Consider the following 20,310-nt stretch of genomic DNA (forward strand, 5'->3'; position numbering starts at 1 on the left):
CCAACCTGACAGAGCTTGAAGAATTTAAAAAAGAATAATGTGCACATATTGTACAATCCAGGTGTGCAAAGCTCTTAGAGACTTACCCAGAAAAACTCACAGCTGTAATCGTTGTCAAAGGTGATTCTAACATGTATTGACTCAAGGGTGTGAATACTTATTTAAATTAGATATTTCTGCACTTCATTTTCAATACATTTGCAAACATTAAAAAAAAACATGTTTTCACTTTGTCATTATGGCGTATTGTGTGTAGAAAGGTGAGGAAAATATATATTTAATCCATTTTGAATTCAGGCTGTAACACAATAAAATGTAGAATTGTTGGTGCTGTCATCTTCAGGACAGGAATACCGGTTTACTTAACGGAGGAATAAACACACATGTTCATCGTTGGTGTTTTAACCAGAACGGGGGAATGCCCTTTCTTTATTTTTGCACATGCGCAGTTGTACATCTCTCATAGGGCATGACTGTACCAGTGTAAGAACACAATTTAATAACATATTAGTATATATGTTAACAAGAATAATTCAAGGGGTCTGATTACTTTCTGAAGGCACTGTACATATTGCAATTCCAACCACAAAACGTATTTTTTGTTAAGCCTCAAGATACAACAACTTGCGTGGTTAACAGCTAAAAAAAAATGTTTTTGCCTTTGTTATAATTCTAATTATATGTTATTTCCAACAACCAATGAATGAGCAACTCCGCTGGAAATCAGGATGCATAGCTAGATATTAAACGTTGAAAGGCCAGTCTCTTTCGCAAATGACAGGAGTGGAATGATAGCTATACAGTCTGGTACTCAGACACACTATTGTAGATGTGCCTCTTTGTTGCAAAGCTGTAACCTGCTTTAGATAACGGGACCACTATCCTGAGCGACCTCTGGCATGTTGAAAGCTTTCAAAATATGTCTGTAATCCCCGCCCAAGGCCACACGGACTCCACAGATAGAACAAGGAGCGACGACTCACCGGGAATGACGCTAATCTCAATCACTGATTGGACAAACGTCCCAAATTAATGGAGCGAGGGCAGTTCCGGGATTCCAACATAGGCCTAGCAAACTAGCTAGTAGCCAACTAGCCTCGGGACCCGAAACGCACCCAAATATTAAGTACTTGAAAACATCTGCCCTGGACGTCAGGTATGGCTTGTTTGGTGAACTGCTTTTCCCAATAATATCCAAGTAGCTAATTTAACTGACAGTTTATAGTTGTACTGTCTCAAGCGGTGATCAAACAAACTTGCCCTGTTTTGGCTAACGTTAGCTAGCTAGCTAACGTTAGTGCATTGGATTTTTTGCTGGGGAACAGTTTCACATAGGAACTTCCGAGTTCCCAACGGCTCTCAATGCGTTGTATTAGCCTCTTGTCTTGTCATTTTGTCACATTTGCAGATTTGGACACAAGTACAATGTCTGGATAGCCTAGGTAGCTAGTTACCTAGCATACCCTGCTGAATCCAACGTTAGCTAGTTAGCTGTGTTTAACATCGATGGAGCATGTAATCGAGCAGATTTGATAGAAGCGAGGTACTGGATGTCAGACGCGACGTCACTCACAGTCCGTATGTTTGGAAATCTGATTATGGTCAGGTGTATGGCAATGCTGAAAAAGATGGCTTGCTAGCTAACGTGACAATGGCATGACACTGACAGGAGCAGAGGCAGGGTACTCTGAACAGGGGGATTTCAGGATTAACAGACATTAAAGTAGGGGGGATTTACTGTGTGTGTTGCATGGAGATTATTAGTCGTCTGCTAACAGAGTGGGTCACATACCCTTGTTCATCAACCTTCAGCAGCCTTTCTTTCCCAGATACAGACACGGTCTGTGTAGAGAAGGCAAGGGCTGTTCTGGTGCTAATAACATCTGGGTAGTGTTTACTTTGAATAGATAATATACCGTTTTTTTATTTCTATGTCAGGTGTTGTTGATTGTATCGGTATGTACATTTGTGCACATCTGTCATAGGGGTTGTAGAGTAGTTGGCTAACTAGCTGAGTTGTTGAAGGTTATGGTAGAGGTGTGTTCCAATGCTCAGGCTCCATTATATAGTCCAGCAGATAAGAACAAAATATACTCCAAATAGTGCATTTTATGATAAAATTAGCGAACTTGGTACACTAATACTAGCTACCTTAAGGAACATTTTAAAGATTGGAGGCAGTCTGGGAAACCTATCAGTCAACCAGGGTGACCATTTTAATAAAATGGCTGCTGTCATTTGGATTTCCTGTTAGAAATAATTCCAAACAATAACAAAATGACTTTGTAAAGTTATCTACTTACTAAATAAACCACACAGATAATATAGACAATACTTCTGACCATAAAGTACTCTTAAGGAAGAAGGATTACTTTATCCTATCCCAGGTATTCCTTAAAGAGGTGGGGTTTCAAGTGTCTCCGGAAGGTGGTGAGTGACTCCGCTGTCCTGGCGTCGTGAGGGAGCTTGTTCCACCATTGGGGTGCCAGAGCAGCGAACAGTTTTGACTGGGCTGAGCGGGAACTGTGCTTCCGTAGAGGTAGGGGGGCTAGCAGGCCTGAGGTGGATGAACGTAGTGCCCTCGTTTGGGTGTAGGGACTGATCAGAGCCTGAAGGTACGGAGGTGCCGTTCCCCTCACAGCTCCGTAGGCAAGCACCATGGTCTTGTAGCGGATGCAAGCTTCAACTGGAAGCCAGTGGAGTGTGCGGAGGAGCGGGGTGACGTGAAAGAACTTGGGAAGGTTGAACACCAGACGGGCTGCGGCATTCTGGATGAGTTGTAGGGGTTTAATGGCACAGGCAGGGAGCCCAGCCAACAGCGAGTTGCAGTAATCCAGACGGGAGATGACAAGTGCCTGGATTAGGACCTGTGCCGTGTATTTAACCTTATAGAAACAGAAAGGGGGCATTGCACATTTTTTAAAATTATTTGTTTTACTTCTGTGGTAAACCTGTGCAAACATGAAACATAAACAAAGGTATATGAGTTAAATAAATATGCAGTAACATTTTATACAAAAATATTTAAAGTAGTCAGGATGTAAACTTTTTCCTGCCAAATATAAGAAGTGCAGTCTTTTTTCAGCATAACACCAGTCATTATGAATTCAAGTTGCAAACCTTTTCAAATTAACTTCAAGCATTAACCAGACAGTCTGTATGTTTCTCAGTTCAGCATGTAACAATTCACTGCCTCCCTCTTCACAAGTTCCGTGCCAGGAACACCAGCCTATTGACAGTTTCTGGCTTCAAAGTTGCCCTGTGGCATATGACCACATTGCCCCCAGTGCTAAATGCTCTCTCAGAGGGCGAACTTGTTGCAGGAATGCATAAATATTTCTTTGTCAGACAACTCAATTGTGGGAAGTTGGATGCGTGAACTCGCCACCACTCCAAAGGATCAGCCTGCTGTCATCATCAGAGTGTAGCTCTTGCTCTATGACCTGTCTCTGGGTTCTTAAGGCAGGTGCACTATTGGTTTTCTTAAAGAAGCTCCCAAGGCTCTTATTGGACTTCTTTGCTGATTGTGGAGCAGTGGCAGCTTCTTTCTCTCTCTCTCACTCTGGTCCTCTTCAAAAGAGAAGTCTCCCACGGCTGTGTTCCCTACCAGGAGGGCTTCTGTCTCGGAGGCAGCTCTCACCTTCACCAGCTACTCAGTGGTCATGTAGGTGGTCTTGAACCTTGGGTCCAGAAAGGTAGCCATGGTGAGCAGCTCATTTGTTTCAGGGTAAGTGTATTTGTCATTCACGTAATTGAGGATCCTCATCTTAATCTCTCCGGTCAGTTTGGCTTCGCCCTCATTTGATTTCAGAACTTCCGCCTTGAACAAATGGAGGACCGGCTTCAGATAGGACACACTCACGTATGTCTCTCCTGACAGGGCATCTGTGAAATCCTGGAGGGGCTTAAGTGCTGCCGTGATAGATTCAAAGACCTCAATGTCTTGCCAGGAGGGTGCAAGGTGAAGTGTTTTTTTTTTGTCTGCTGCCAGGATTTGTGTGATGGCCTTTTCCTGCTCCAGGACTCTTTCCATCATCTGCAGTCGAGATCCCCGCCTTGTCAGGGATTCCGTGATGAGCTTGTGGAGGGGCAGGCTCAGTTTATCCTGTGCACTTGTCAGGACCTTCTGCTTCTTCCAACTAGAGGAAAATGTGCTGACCACTTTCTTGCACACTCCTGTGGCCCGGGAAACCCGAGGTTCGTTTTGGACACTCCTCTCTGCAAAATAAAAAGGTGAAAAATAGTTACATATGAATCACAATTATTCAATAGAAATAACATAGCATCTGCTGTAATTACAACAATTTACAGCATGGACACTGGATATGATTACAAATTTAATCCATCTATAGATTTACAAACAACTGTTGTGATTAAGAGAGCTATGTTGCTTTAGAAAACTGGATTATTTATTGGGTAGGCTATTATTGAAAGAGAGGATAGATTCATATATTGAAACCATAGGCTAATGTATCAATTATAAATAAAAGCAATGTAATCCATGTAATGTTTGGATATTGCACACATTTACAAATTACAAATATTCTAGATTTGCATAGCTGTATATATCCGGTTTAACGTATAAGAAGGATCAGGCAGTGTAGTCAGCTCTAACTTTAAACAGAGGAGATAAGGAATACAACAGTTATTGTGCATTTTATGTTGTTGTTTTTAAGTGACGTTATATTTCTACCTAGCTCTATGTGTTTTGGACGTTGAAACTTACCAATAGCAATGTGTAGCCTGTATCCGAAACACCCTAGTCTTGTCCATTTGTTCAGCTCCAATGCTTTGACCATGTTCGATCCGCTGTCGGTAGTCATACATACTTGACGCGACTCTTTCAAGCCCCAGGATGAAAGTGCCTCCCTCGGCCCAGCTGCAATTATTTATCCGGTGTGGTCGTCTGGGAAATAAGAGGTCTGAAGGCATTTGCTTTGCAGCTTCCAGTTGTCGTCAATGTAATGAATCGTGAGGCTATTTTATGGCTATGTGGCCGGCTTGACCATAAGTCGGCAGTGGTAGAGTAGAATGCAGCGTTACGGATTTCGTTGGCAACTCTGTCCCGACATTCTGTGTAGAGTTCTGGCAGACATATTTTGCTGAAGTATTTACGGCTCGGGGTCTCGTATCTTGGGTCTAGAGTTCGAATCAACTTTCTGAAACCGTCTTTCTCCACAGTTTCAATAGGTTCCATGTCGTTCGCTATGTGATACGTAATTGCACACGTTATCTCATTCCACTTCTTGCTCTTCTTGTCATAACTAACGAATGATGCCTTGAGTGACAGCTGAGTGCGGGTCTGGCTTGATGATGTCTTGGGACTTGCTTCGCTGCTCTAGGGGTTTGTTGCACGCATTCTGGTAGATTCTTCATATTCGCGCACATGCAGGGGTTTCAGGTGGTGAAAAAGATTGCTGGTGTTTCCACCTTTGGCTAGCACAATGCGTCGACACAATTTACACAGTACTGTTTGTTGGTCGAGGTCGGATATCTTAAAGCCAAACCAGTTCCAAACGACAGAGACCCCCTTTTTTCGAACCAATTCTTCCTCGTCCTGCAAATCAACCTCAATAGCGTTATTTTCCTTGTCTTCAGTTATCCTCGATGCTTGATTTTCTGACACTTTTGCAAACGAAAGGAGTTTACTAAACTAAATGTTTGCTTATTCTGCAGTTGCACGTGCTTGTTTGTTGACTTTGATTGGCAGGCAGATTGCGTGTAACGTCCATGCTTCTAGTTTTTTCTTTGCTAAAAAAGGCTATGTTTCTAGTAAAATAAACAATTTGAAGTAGCCCAATAGGCTGTATCACTCGACAGAAAATTTGAACGGAAAAACCCCCGCCTTATTTCATACATTAATTTACAATGATATGCACGATTTGGCAAAATCCATATCATGGCACAACGTCATACCGGTATTCACATTCATACCGGTATACCGCCCACCCCTACCGGCCATATCACATTTTTATTTTGACGTTTCTGAAGTGATATTTGTCTGTACAGGCTAGCATGAGGACAAGAAGTAGCCATCCACAATGAGGTTCAAATTGCCCAAATATGCCATATAGGTGTCCTTTAACATTTTAGTAGAAAAGTGGTGAAAAAGTGTGCCTAATCACTGTTTTTGTCAATGTTTTCATGGCTAGTTCCAATTTTTTACATATAAACACTCTCTAAAGTTATATGGGTGTTTTCTGAAGTCTACAGATTGCAATGACGTATAACGATTAGTTACCGGAGTGTAACTCCAGTTCTATGAGTGGAGCGGAGCCCCATAGGGGAGCTCTGCTCCTAATGGTTTACCCTCTGCCCTAAGGCAGCAGCAGCCTGAGACAAAATTATGCACACACCTACAGCCAATAGGAGTACAGGTGTCCCTATAAGAGGGGACGCTTCCCCTCAATCAGCCTCCCGAGATATTTATCTTCAGCGAGACTAGAGAGGGTCGGCAGGGCCTTAAGTCCTATGGGGCTCCGCTCCACTCATAGAACTGGAGTTACACTCCGGAACTAATCGTTCTATATCGTGGAGCTCCGCCCCCATGGGGAGCTCTGCTCCTAATGGTTTAAGGCGGAGCGTAGCGCTCCAAAATGTACTCCCTGCCGAGCCTAACACTTCCCATCAAAACGAGAAAGTCAGGCCCAGCAATGGCTGTAACCGAGTCCCGCAGTACTGCAACTAAAAACCCCTACGGGCGTCACAATATACCGCGTCATCGGTTAAAAGACCCGCCCCACTTAGTCCAATGGCAATGCCAATGACTAGTGGGCAGATCACCAGAATAGAAGCCATACTAATCTGTACTAGCAGATCGATGTGCCTCAATATCCTGTGAAAACACTACCGACCACTAATGGAATGACATCAAATGTCACTCTACATTATGAACGCGGTAGACCGCCTCACTCACTCAATGGAATCCCAGAGATTAGTGGGCAGGAACAAAACATGAGTCATACTAACTGAGCGAGCAGATAGATGACCTCATATTCTGTTAATCCACGCATGCCTCTACTGTACTGAGCTTGTCAGTCAGGATTCATGCCACAAAATATGTTTTCTCATCCAAAGCGGACCTGATGGAAACCCAGTCCATAGTCCTGCTTTTCCCTCTCTTCCTAGCTCCAGATCTCCCTTCAGCTATGCTGAGTACAGACCGAGCCAAAGAGTTAGAAAACACATCTGTTAAAGACACGTCTTCCTAACCAAAAGCGGACCTGATGGAAACCTGTGTCCACAGTCCTGCTTCTCCTCTCCTTCTTGCTCAAGATCTCCCTTCAGCCACGCTGAGTACAGATCGAGCCAGAGAATTGGAAGACATATCTAAGAGATAGAAACGGATAAATGGAGACGGCGTCGACCAGGATGCTGCTCTACAGATATCCTCTACTCCCGTTCCTCTAAAAAGGGCAGTAGAAGCCGCTACTCCACGAGTGGAGTGAGCTCTGATACCCTGAGGCAATTGCCGCCCTGCTGCCTCATAAGCTGTCTCAATGCCTTCGCAAAGCCAGTGAGACAGCCTCTGTTTTGAAAGTGGTCTACCTAGTGCAGCCGCACCGTGACACACAAACAACTGAGGCGATGACCTAATCGCTGCTGTGCGCTCGACGTAACACGCCAAAGCGCGTACCGGGCACAGGCGATGGAGCTTTTCCTCACTCCTCTCTCTATGAGGAGGAGGAGAAAAAGCCCACCGCTCCACGGTCTGTGACCTATATGAACTCTTAATAACCTTCGGCACAAATGCCGGGTTAGGACGTAACACTGCTCTGCTCAGGTCACCATTGATGGCCAGGCAGTCAGGTCTCGTCGAAAGAGCACACAAATCACTGACCCGCTTAGCTGTAGTCAAAGCGAGCAACAGTGCTGTCTTGATAGACAGCATCTTGAGGGGTATTTGATTCAATGGCTCGAACGGCGACTTACATAGCGCTTCGAGTACCAAAGCCAAATCCCACTGAGGAAGCGTGACTCTAGGTGTTGGCCTAAGTCGCCGCTGTTTCCTAATAGGAAGCGTTTCACTAGAGGGTGACTAAAGACATTGTCTCTGCCAAAACCCTCATGACAAGCTGGAAATCGCTGCTGCAAACACTCTAATCGTGGCAGGCGATTTTTGCTTATCAAACATGAGCTGCAGAAAAGAGAGAATACTCTCCACCTGACAGCTCATGGGGTCCACACTTTGTGTGACACACCATCGTGAAAACACGTTCCATCTACTGGCATATATCTTAGAAGTGGAACTGGCACGTGAACCCTGTATGGTCCTGATCACCGCATCAGATAACCCACGGCGCTCTAGCCTGTCCCTCTCAGCAGCCAGGCCTTCAGTGGTTGGCCGATTATGGGCAATTTCCCTATCGTGCCAGCCGCCTGAGACAACGCGTCCCGTCGATGTGGAATTGGCCAAGGTGGCGCAATCAACATCTGACTCATCTCCGCAAACCACAGAGCCCCCGGGCGATCGGGCGCTATCAGTATCACTGACAGCCCCCTGACCTCACCCTGGCTAGCAGTGGGAGAATGCAGGACAGCGGAGGGAATGCATACAGGAGAACTCTCGGCCACGGTTGGTGCGCAAAGGCGTCCCTTCCCAGTGGCGGTTCGTCCTGTTCCCTCAGAGAGAACCACAGAGGACATTGCGCGTTCACGCGTGACGCGAATAGGTCCACCTCGGCTCTCCCGAATTGTTCCCAAATCTGGAGAACAATGTCTGGATGCAGACACCACTCGTCGTCTCGAGGACCCCCTCTTGACATGAGGTCTGCTCCTACGTTCAAGTAGCCCGGAATGTGTGCTGCTCTCAATGAGCGAAGGTGCTCGTGAGCCCACAGCCACAATTCCTCTGCCGCCCGATGGAGAGCAGGAGACCTGACTCCTCCCTGGCGATTTATGTGGGCTACTGTGGTCCGGTTGTCTGACCAGACCAGCACATCGCGACCCCCGAAGGGTAGACGCGAAGTGGGTCAGAACCAGTCGAACCGTTTCCAACTCCAGGAGGTTGATGTGACGACCTGATTGAGGCCACACACCTCCTATCGCTTGTGTCTGACATGTCCCTCCCCATCCCGTCAGGGACGATCCGTGAATACTGGGATGTGAGAGGACACCTTTCCTACCGGGACTCCGTGCGTGAGAACGCGCAAGTTTCTCCAATAGTTTAGGTCTGCACTGAGCGAGAGGGGAACCACCACCAACCGATGACGTTGACGCAATGGGTCTAGTCTTAGTTGGCCGAACCATCGCTCGTCCTGCGCATGTGCAGGAGTCCCAGCGGAACCACAGAGTGGGCTGACGACATGAGACCCAAAAGTGACATGATTGACAGCGCCCGTCACCGTGTGATTCGGACGACACTTCCTTAGGGCTAGCAACAAGGCTACCCTTCGGGGTCCGAAATTCGAGCCCTCATCCTCACAGTGTCTAGCTGTATCCCCAGGTAGACAATCTGATGAGTGGGCCAGGGCGCGCTCTTTTTCCAATTCACAGCAAACCCCAGACTTGTGAGATGCATCACTGTCTGTGTTGTGTGAGTGATCGCCAGCTCTGCTGACGGGCGAGAACCAGTAGGTCGTCCAGGTAGGCTAGTAGCCGTATTCCCTGACGACGCAACGGTTCCAATGCCGCCTCCACACACTTGGAAAATGTGCGAGGTGCCAGGGCATACCCAAATGGCATCCTCGTGTATTCGTACGCCACCCCTTGAAAGGCGAACCGCAGAAACTTCCTGTGACGCGGCTGAACCGGCACATGAAAGTACGTGTCCTTTAGGTCTATGCTCGTACAAAAATCCCCTTTCTGGACACATTCCAGCAGGCGTTTTGTCGTTAGCATTCGGAAGGGCCGTTTGGTTATGCTCTCGTTGAGAATGCGTAAATCCAAAATCGGCCTCACTCCTCCCGTCTTTTTGGGCACTAGGAAATAAGGCGAATATAGCCCTTTGCTCCCGGGGAACTACTGTCACCGCCTCCTTCGCCAAAAGTTCCGTAATCTCTGTCATCAGAGCGGCCACTTTGTCTGGCGTCTTCATCACCGTCTCCACCACTCCCCTGAACGGGGGTGGGGTCCGGTGGAATTGGAGAGCATAACCCTTCTGCAACGTCTGTTCTAGCCAGCGTGAGAGGGTGCAGCTTCTTCGCCACTGCCAGCAATGCAGAGAAAGTGGCTGGGCGCGAAGCTGTGGTGCATCCAGTAGGAAGGACCTGTATTCCTCTATGGCCCTTACCGCCACTGTTCCCCGACATTGAAGTGGTGGAACAGCCCAAGGTGGGCCTCCCGTGAAAGGGAGAGGAAATGCGTTCTGAGAAAGAAAGAGGAGTAGGGACGTCAGTTAAACCCGTAACCGTCGTATTCCTGCCCTCCTTGAACGCATCGCGGGTCTGAATTGCGCTGACCGAGGGCCACAGCCTGCGGCAGGGCACCATCCCCAGCGAGCGATTGCGTCATCTTAGGTGACTGCAATTCGCTATCAGAGCCCTTCACTACAGTACTCCTAGAAGTCTGTAGTATGAGGTCTCTATGAGGTAAAACAAGACGGCGCCTTGATACCTTCTTAACTTTCACCTTCTGTGTGTGTTCAACTCTGCACCCCTGGTGGGTTGATTCACGCTCAGTGTGGTGAGTACTGGCTCGTTCTGTCAGGGGAGCTGATACTTTGGTTATACCCATAACGCTAGTAATCCTGCCCTCCGTGAACGTAGCATGGGTCTGAATCGCATTAACCGAGACCTTGGTCTGCGATAATGCGCCGTCCCCAGATAGCTGCTGTGTTACAATGCCTGGGGGCGCCGATACTCTGGGCACCTTGGTGACCGCGGTAATCGTGCCCTCCGTGAACGCAGCATGGGTCTGGCTCGTACTAGTGGAGACCTTAGTCTGTACTAGTGCGCCATCCCCAAATAGCGGCTGCGTCCGAATCTGTCAGAACTGCTGCCTTCTATGTAAAGCACTTCTTATACGTGAAGTGTGATGTGACGACCTGATTGAGGTCTTCTGGATACCTACTCTTAGTGCCTGTTCAGCAACGCACCCTCGGTGGGCTGAACGGCTCTTAGAGTGGTAAGGAAGAGAGGGTGAGATTTGAACGCTCTCGGACGTATTATGGAAAATAGGCTCTTTTTTGACAAAGTCAGGTGGAGCCAACTCTTTATTAAACACATCAACAAAAGCATTTACATCAGCACCCCGTCCCTTCAACCGAAGGGTGGGGGGGAACAGTGGGCGCGTTCGACACCATCGATCGTCCTCCATCCTCTCCCCGCGTCCCGTCACGTACGCCTCCTCTTGCCTCCCTTGGAGGGCCAGGTCGGCTTCCTCGTCACCTCCCTCGCCGGCTGTAGTGGGGCTACCGTAGCTGCTGGGAGGGCCGAGCCCGCTCCCTTGCTGCTCGTGGCCGCCGGATGACGCCGATTACGCCGCCTCGTCGTAGATCCCGGTCTACTTAGAGGGGCGGAGGTAGATGGCCTTTGGGGAGGAGGGGGGCCGAGTCGTCCTGCCAACGGCAGGTGCTTGGCCAACTGCTTCTTCTCCTCCTCCAACTTCGAAAAACGCTCCGTCGCCTCTTTGACTGCGACCCCAAAGAGGCCGTCGTCAGAGAGGGGGGCGTTCAAGAGAGACGTCCTGTCTGCCTCTTTCATGGAAGTCAAAGACAACCAGAGGTGTCGTTCCCCGACCACCGAAGTGGCCATGGATCTCCCCGCGCAGACTGCGGACGCCTGTGTAAGGTGGAGTATGGCGCCAGAAATCCTGGACGCCTCCTCCACCTCCTCTGGTGCCATCTCTGTCTTACCCGTGGTTAAACGGGACAGAGAGGCCGCCAAGAGGGCAATGTTGTTAGCTGCTGCTACAGCTTGGGCTCCCAACCCAAAATACTTCTCCAACAGCGACGCTGTGAGTCGGTCCTTCTGGGATGGCAACGTGGCCTTCTTGGAAGAGGGCCAAGGGCTCGAACCCGGTATGAGATACGCCGCCATGGCGCTCTCTAACCTGGGGATCCCCTGACCCTGGAACCTTCCTTCCACTCTCGTGAATGGGAGATACGCTTTTACAGGCGAACGCGCCGCTAAAGGTGCCTCCCACGAGCCTCCAACGTACCTAGCCAAAGAAGGCATGGCAGGAGCCACTGGCTCTGCCGCCTTCCTCGGCCTGGAATAAGGACCGCCCTCCATCATATCAACCTCCGGTGCGGAGGGGAAGAGGGGGCAGGCTTATTGCCAGCCGTTGAGCAGCTCTCTCAATGAGACCCGGAAAATCCGCTCTCAGAGAGGCTGCAGCGAAAGAGAGAGCTTCTGATCTCTCAGAGCTCGTATCCCCTTCGCTATAGGGACTACAAGCCCTCTCGCTCTCCAGAGGAAAGGGGGGCTTGAAAGTATGAGGGACGGGGTCCGACTGTTCCATTGGAATGCCAGACCCTTCCTCAAAATCCCCATCTTCCCCCGAGTCTGCGCCGTTGGACGACGCCTCTGAAGCAGAGGCTAGTATCGACAACACATCCTCAAGGGGGATGTCCTCCCTGAAAAACGCCCAACGCTGCTTCCTCTCCTTTAAAGAAAGGAGGGCGCAGGAGGCGCAATTCGGGGGACTGCAGACGCCCTCCTTGGCATGCTGGGATCCCAAACACACGAAACATAAGTCGTGGTGGTCACCGGCCGCCATGGAGGTGCATCTGCACTGAGCTCTGAAAATAGCTTTTTGGGGGGGAAAATCACCCGGTGTGCTCATTTAGACGACGTTGATGACTGGAATATCAACGGCGTTTTCGTCCTGAGTCTTCGTGCTTCGTCTCTTCTTGGCTCTTCAGTCTAGTCATCCAGTCGCTGAAGAAAAAGGGAGGGAGGCTGATTGAGGGGAAGCGTCCCCTCTTATAGGGACACCTGTACTCCTATTGGCTGTAGGTGTGTGCATAATTTTGTCTCAGGCTGCTGCTGCCTTAGGGCAGAGGGTAAACCATTAGGAGCAGAGCTCCCCTATGGGGCGGAGCTCCACGATATAGAACATGATATTCTGTCGTGTCAATTTTAAGAAATGTGATAAGGAACCTGCCTTGTACACCTCATAACATTTTACATTTTAGTCATTTTTAGCAGACACTTTTATCCAGAGCGACTTACAGTAGTGAGTGCATACATTTGAATAATTTTTTCGTACTGGTCCTCTGTGGGAATCAAACCCACAACCCTGCCGTGCCCATGCTCTACCAACTGAGCTACGTGGTACTCAAAATAAATCAAATGTTATTTGTCACATGCTTCGTAAACAACAGGTGTAGTTTAACAGTGAAATGCTTACTTACGGGTCCTTTTCCAACAATGCAGAGTTAAAGATAAAATAGAAATAGTGACACAAGGAATAAATCAAATCAAATACAATGCTATTGGTCGCATTACTTGCGTACACATATTTTGCAGATGTTCTCGCATGTGCAGCGAAATGCTAATGTGTCTAGCTCCAACAAATAATATAAAATAAATAAACAGTGCAGTAAGAAACACAAATCCCAGACATTCTGGAATGTAAATATACAGTGGGGAGAACAAGTATTTGATACACTGCCGATTTTGCAGGTTTTCCTACTTACAAAGCATGTAGAGGTCTGTAATTTTATCATAGGTACACTTCAACTGTGAGAGACGGAATCTAAAACAAAAATCCAGAAAATCACATTGTATGATTTTTAAGTAATTAATTTGCATTTTATTGCATGACATAAGTATTTGATACATCAGAAAAGCAGAACTTAATATTTGGTACAGAAACCTTTGTTTGCAATTACAGAGATCATACGTTTCCTGTAGGTCTTGACCAGGTTTGCACACACTGCAGCAGGGTTTTTGGCCCACTCCTCCATACAGACCTTCTCCAGATCCTTCAGGTTTTGGGGCTGTCGCTGGGCAATACAGACTTTCAGCTCCCTCCAAAGATGTTCTATTGGGTTCAGGTCTGGAGACTGGCTAGGCCACTCCAGGACCTTGAGATGCTTCTTACGGAGCCACTCCTTAGTTGCCCTGGCTGTGTGTTTCGGGTCGTTGTCATGCTGGAAGACCCAGCCACGACCCATCTTCAATGCTCTTACTGAAGGAAGGAGGTTGTTGGCCAAGATCTCGCGATACATGGCCCCATCCATCCTCCCCTCAATACGGTGCAGTCGTCCTGTCCCCTTTGCAGCAAAGCATCCCCAAAGAATGATGTTTCCACCTCCATGCTTCACGGTTGGGATGGTGTTCTTGGGGTTGTACTCATCCTTCTTCTTCCTCCAAACACGGCGAGTGGAGTTTAGACCAAAAAGCTCTATTTTTGTCTCATCAGACCACATGACCTTCTCCCATTCCTCCTCTGGATCATCCAGATGGTCATTGGCAAACTTCAGACGGGCCTGGACATGCGCTGGCTTGAGCAGGGGGACCTTGCATGCGCTGCAGGATTTTAATCCATGACGGCGTAGTGTGTTACTAATGGTTTTCTTTGAGACTGTGGTCCCAGCTCTCTTCAGGTCATTGACCAGGTCCTGCCGTGTAGTTCTGGGCTGATCCCTCACCTTCCTCATGATCATTGATGCCCCACGAGGTGAGATCTTGCATGGAGCCCCAGACAGAGGATGATTGACCGTCATCTTGAACTTCTTCCATTTTCTAATAATTGCGCCAACAGTTGTCCTTCTCACCAAGCTGCTTGCCTATTGTCCTGTAGCCCATCCCAGCCTTGTGCAGGTCTACAATTTTATCCCTGATGTCCTTACACAGCTCTCTGGTCTTGGCCATTGTGGAGAGGTTGGAGTATGTTTGATTGAGTGTGTGGACAGGTGTCTTTTATACAGGTAACGAGTTCAAACAGGTGCAGTTAATACAGGTAATGAGTGGAGAACAGGAGCTCTTCTTAAAGAAAAACTAACAGGTCTGTGAGAGCCGGAATTCTTACTGGTTGGTAGGTGATCAAATACTTATGTCATGCAATAAAATGCAAATTAATTACTTAAAAATCATACAATGTGATTTTCTGGATTTTTGTTTTAGATTCCGTCTCTCACAGTTGAAGTGTACCTATGATAAAAATTACAGACCTCTACATGCTTTGTAAGTAGGAAAACCTGCAAAATCGGCAGTGTATCAAATACTTGTTCTCCCCACTGTATGTGTATATAATGGTGTGTATAGACATTGTGGACAGTATATGAATAGAAAAGTTGTGTACAGCAGTAGCTCTATAGGATGAGCCTTGACTAGAATACAGTATATGCATATAGGCTAATACATATATAATACAGTATGAAGTGGGTAAAACAATGTAATTCTTTTTCAATTAAAATACACAGTGAATAACGAGTAAAAATAACATGGCTATATACAGGGAGTACCAGTACTGAGTCGATGTGCAGGGGTACAAGGTAATTGAGGTAGCTACAGTGCATTCGGAAAGTATTCAGACCCCTTCACTTTTTCCACATTTTGTTACGTTACAGCCTTATTCTAAAATGGATGACATTGTTTTTCCCCCTCATTAATCTACACACACTACCCCATAATTACAAATAAAAAACAGGTTTTTAGATATTTTTGCAAATGTATTTAAAAAAAAAAAACTAAAATAATACATTTACATAAGTATTCTGACCCTTTACTCAGTACGTTGGTGAAGCACCTTTTGGCAGCGATTACAGCATTGAGTCTTGGGTATGATGCTACAAGCTTGGCACACCTGTATTTGTGGAGGTTTCCTCTTATTCTCTGCAGATCCTCTCAAGCTGTCAGGTTGGATGGGGAGTGTCACTGCACAGCTATTTTTAGGTCTCTCCAGAGATGTTAGATCGGGTTCAAGTCCAGGCTCTGGCTGGGCAACTCAAGGACATTCAGAGACTTGTCCCGAAGCCACTCATGCTTTGTCTTGGCTGTGTGCTTAGGGTCTTTGTCCTGTTGGAAGGTGAACCTTCAGCCCAATCTGAGGTCCTGAGCGTTCGGAGCATGTTTTCATCAATTATCTTTCTGTACTTTGCTCCGTTCATCTTTCCCTCGATCCTGACTAGTCTCCCAGTCCTTGCCGCTGAAAAACATCCACACAGCATGATGCTGCCACCACCATGCTTCACCGTAGGGATGGTGTCAGGTTTCCTCTAGACGTGACGCTTGTCATTCAGGCTTCCCTGACCAAGGCCCTTCTCCCCCGATTGCTCAGTTTGGCCGGGCGGCCAGCTCTAGGAAGAGTCTTGGTGGTTCCAAACTTCTTCCATTTAAGAATGATGGAGGCCACTGTGTTCTTGGGGACCTTCAATGGTGCAGACATTTTTTGGTACCCTCCCCGAGATCTGTGCCTCGACACAATCCTTTCTCTGAGCTCTACAGACAATTCCTTCGGCCTCATGGCTTGGTTTGCTCTGACATGCACTTTCAACTGTGGGACCTTTATGTAGACAGGTGCTTGCCTTTCCAAATCATGTCCAGTCAATTGAATTTACCACAGGTCAAAAGTTTGGACACACCTACTCATTCAAGGGGTTTTCTTTATTTTTACTATTTTTCACATTGTAGAATAATAGTGAAGACATCAACTATCAACACATCGAATCATGTAGTAAACAAAAAATGTTAAACAAATCATAATATATTTTATATTTGAGACAGCTTTGCACTCTCTTGGAATTCTTTCAATCAGCTTCACCTGGAATGCTTTTCCAACAGTCTTGAAGGAGTTCCCACATATGCTGAGCACTTGTTGGCTGCTTTTCCTTCACTCTGCGGTCCAACTCATCCCAAACCATCTCAATTGGGTTGAGGTCGGGGGATTGTGGAGGCCAGGTCATCTGATGCAGCACTCAATCACTCTCCTTCTTGGTAAAATAGCCCTTACACAGCCTGGAGGTGTGTTGGGTCATTGTCCTGTTGATAAACAAATGATAGAATGGCATATCACTGTAGAATGCTGTGGCAGCCATGCTGGTTAAGTGTGCCTTGAATTCGAAATAAATCAGACAGTATCACCAGAAAAGCACCCCCACACCATAACACCTCCTCCTCCATGCTTTACAGTGGGGGATACACATGCAGAGATCATCCGTTCACCCACACCGCGTCTCACAAAGACACAGCGGTTGAAACCAAAAATCTCAAATTTGGACTCCAGACCAAAGGACAAATTTCCAACGGTCTAATGTCCATTGCTCGTGTTTCTTGGCCCAAGCAGGTCTCTTCTTCTTATTGGTGTCCTTTTTAGTAGTGGTTTCTGTGCAGCAATTCGACCATGAAGGCCTGATTCATGCCGTCTCCTCTGAACAGTTGATGTTGAAGTGTCTGTTACTTGAACTCTGTGAAGCATTTATTTGGGCTGCAATTTCTGAGGCTGGTAACTCTAATGAACTTATCCTCTGCAGCAGAGGTAACTCTGGGTCTTCCATTCCTGTGGCGGTCATGAGAGCCAGTTTCATCATAGAGCTTGATGGTTTTTGCGACTGCACTTAAAACTTTCAAAGTTCTTGAAAATTTCAGGATTGACTGACCTTGATGTCTTAAAGTAATGATGGACTGTCCTTTCTCTTTGCTTATTTGAGCTGTTCTTGCCATAATATGGACTTAGCCCTATTTGGTAAAAGACCATCTTCTGTATACCCGCCCTAACTTGTCACAACACAACAGATTGGCTCAAACGCATTAAGAAGGAAAGAAATTCCACAAATTGACTTTTTAAGAATGCACACATGTTAATTGAAATGCATTCCAGGTGACTACCTCATGAAGCTGGTTGAGAGAATGCCAAGAGTGTGCAAAGTTGTCAAGGCAAAGGGTGGCTATTTGAAGAATCTCAAATATAAAATATATTTTGATTTAACACTTTGTTGGTTACTACATGATTCCATATGTGTTATTTCATAGTTTTTTGTCTTCACTATTATTCTACAATATAGAAAATAGTAAAAAATCAAGAAAAACCCTTGAATGAGTAGGTGTGTCCAAACTTTTGACTGGTACTGTATATCAATGCAATCCATAGACTTCAGGGAACGCCACATGATTGTAGTGTTTACATGTAAACTATGCCTATTGGAACTAGCCATTCAAACATTGAGAAAACAAACAGTAATTTGTCACACGTTTTCGACACTTCTAGTAAAACTTTAAAGGATACGTGTATATATGGCATGTTTGGGCCATTTTATTGCGTTTTCCAGACCCTCTTTAAACATTTTAATGATGTCCAATATGGTCTCATGCAGCTGGTGGGGCGGCCATATTGGAAATGGCGGTCGGCCAAAAATACTTCTTTAGATATTCCCTAGCTGTGTTTAAAAATTTGGTGGCTCTATAAAAGTCCACAATTTCTTTGCGTAGGCGCTGGACTATGGTCAAAATTACCTCAATATGACCCCCATGAAGGTCAGAATTATTGTCTATATTGTCTGTGGGGTTTAGTTAGTGGGTAGATAACATTACAAAGTCATTTTTAATTAGGGCTGTCCCCGACTAAAATAAATCTTGGTCGACCGAGAGTCATCTGTTCTTTCGACCAATCGATTGGTTGAAATGTTAAAATGTGTATTTTTCCATATATAGACATAGCCTATGTGTTTTAATCAAATCAACTATATGCACAGCTTGTCTGATGCTTTAAGTGCACTGTTTGATGAAATAATGAAGACACATGACTAGAGGGAGTCCGACCGCAATTGATTTGTTTGTGCTCAGACTTGGTGTGCTGTGTTAATAAAAATGATAGCAAGTGACTGTGTGACTAGCACCCGTTGTCTCTCTCTCCTCCATGCTGCAGCGACCACTACAGAACTTCGACAGTGTTTATTGCGCTGTCCATGTTGCTGAAGCTGCAACATAATTACAGCCATTTCTGACTGAAAAGTTATTTGTTTAGTAATAACTCCCTCAACCCTAGCTCTCTTTTAAGTGACATGTATGCATTGCATGCACGTGATCAATAGGGCCTGGCCTGTAGCATATCATAATCACATCAATAAATTGGTTATAACACACTCTGAACAGCAAAATGGATGCAGAGGACGTGACCAATAAACTCAAAACGGGGGAATGTTTACTAGTTGCTCAGGAGCTAAAGGGGAATTATGTGTGGAATAAATTTGACAAGTTGTGGAAAATACTGGAGATCAAGAAAAAGAAGGTAAGGAGCAAGCGCTGCGTCATAATATAAATAATAATAATATGCCATTTAGCAGACGCTTTTATCCAAAGCGACTTACAGTCATGCGTGCATACATTTTTGTGTATGGGTGGTCCCGGGGATCGAACCCACTACCTTGGCGTTTAAAGCGCCGTGCTCTACCAGCTGAGCTACAGAGGACCATGTGTGCCAAACAGGTGCTGTTAGATTACAATAAAACATTTCTGACCGTTTGGAATAATGTAAACAACACTAAATAAATTATAAGCCTACCAGAGAGTCTGTTGTAATGTGTTTTTGTAAAGCCTTTATTACAGCAAAGACTAAACAGTCACATTCATTCGTGAATGCAATTTCTGAAATGGAAGAGTTTATTTATTGTATATGCTAATTATTCAAGGGTCGCTTTATTTTATAATGAAAATGCTTGATTGCGTTTCAAATCATGAGTGACTCATATGCAGTGTGATGACATACAGTGCTATGAAAAAGTATTTGCCCCCTTTCTAATTTTCTCTACTTTTGCATATTTGTGATACTGAATGTTATCAGATCTTCAACCAAAACCTAATATTAGATGAAGGGAACATAAGTGAACAAATAACACAATAACATATTTATTTCATAAACAAAGTTATGCAACACCAAATTCCCCTGTGTGAAAAAGTAATTGCCCCCTTACACTCAATAACTGGGTGTGCCACCTTTAGCTGCAATGACTCCAACCAAATGCTTCCTGTAGTTGTTGATCAGTCTCTCACGTCGCTGTGGAGGAATTTTGGCCCACTCTTCCATGCAGAACTGCTTTAACTCAGTGACGTGTGGGTTTTCAAGCATGAACTGCTCGGTTCAAGTCCTGCCACAACATCTCAATTGGGATTAGGTCTGGACTTTGACTAGGCCATTCCAAAACTTCCAATTTGTTGCTTTTTAGCAATTTTCATGTATACTTGATTGTGTGTTTTGGATCATTGTCTTGCTGCGCTTCAGCTTCAGCTCACAGACGGATGGTCTGACATTCTCCTGTAGAATTCTCTGATACAGAGCAGATTTCATGGTTCCTTCTATTAAGGCAAGTCGTCCAGGTCCTGAGGCAGCAAAGCAACCCCAAACCATCACACCACCACCACCATGCTTGACCTTTGGTATGATGTTCTTACTGTGGAATGCAGAGTTTGGTTTTCGCCAGGCATT

The 20,310-nt window shown here is 46.0% G+C and overlaps 1 protein-coding gene across 2 annotated transcripts in view; it reads left to right on the forward strand.

Moving 5' to 3' along the window:
• Positions 1-687: 687 nt before the first annotated feature.
• Positions 688-20,310, forward strand: part of LOC121542204 (palmitoyltransferase ZDHHC5-A-like) — a 28,510-nt gene continuing 8,887 nt past the window's right edge. For both annotated transcript variants that reach the window (XM_041851682.2, XM_045207620.1), the window contains exon 1: positions 688-1,156. The gene's annotated coding sequence lies outside the window, so the exon portion shown is untranslated. The remainder of the gene's footprint in view (positions 1,157-20,310) is intronic.

Source organism: Coregonus clupeaformis, chromosome 3, assembly GCF_020615455.1.
Source record: "Coregonus clupeaformis isolate EN_2021a chromosome 3, ASM2061545v1, whole genome shotgun sequence".
NCBI classification, from domain to species: domain Eukaryota; kingdom Metazoa; phylum Chordata; class Actinopteri; order Salmoniformes; family Salmonidae; genus Coregonus; species Coregonus clupeaformis.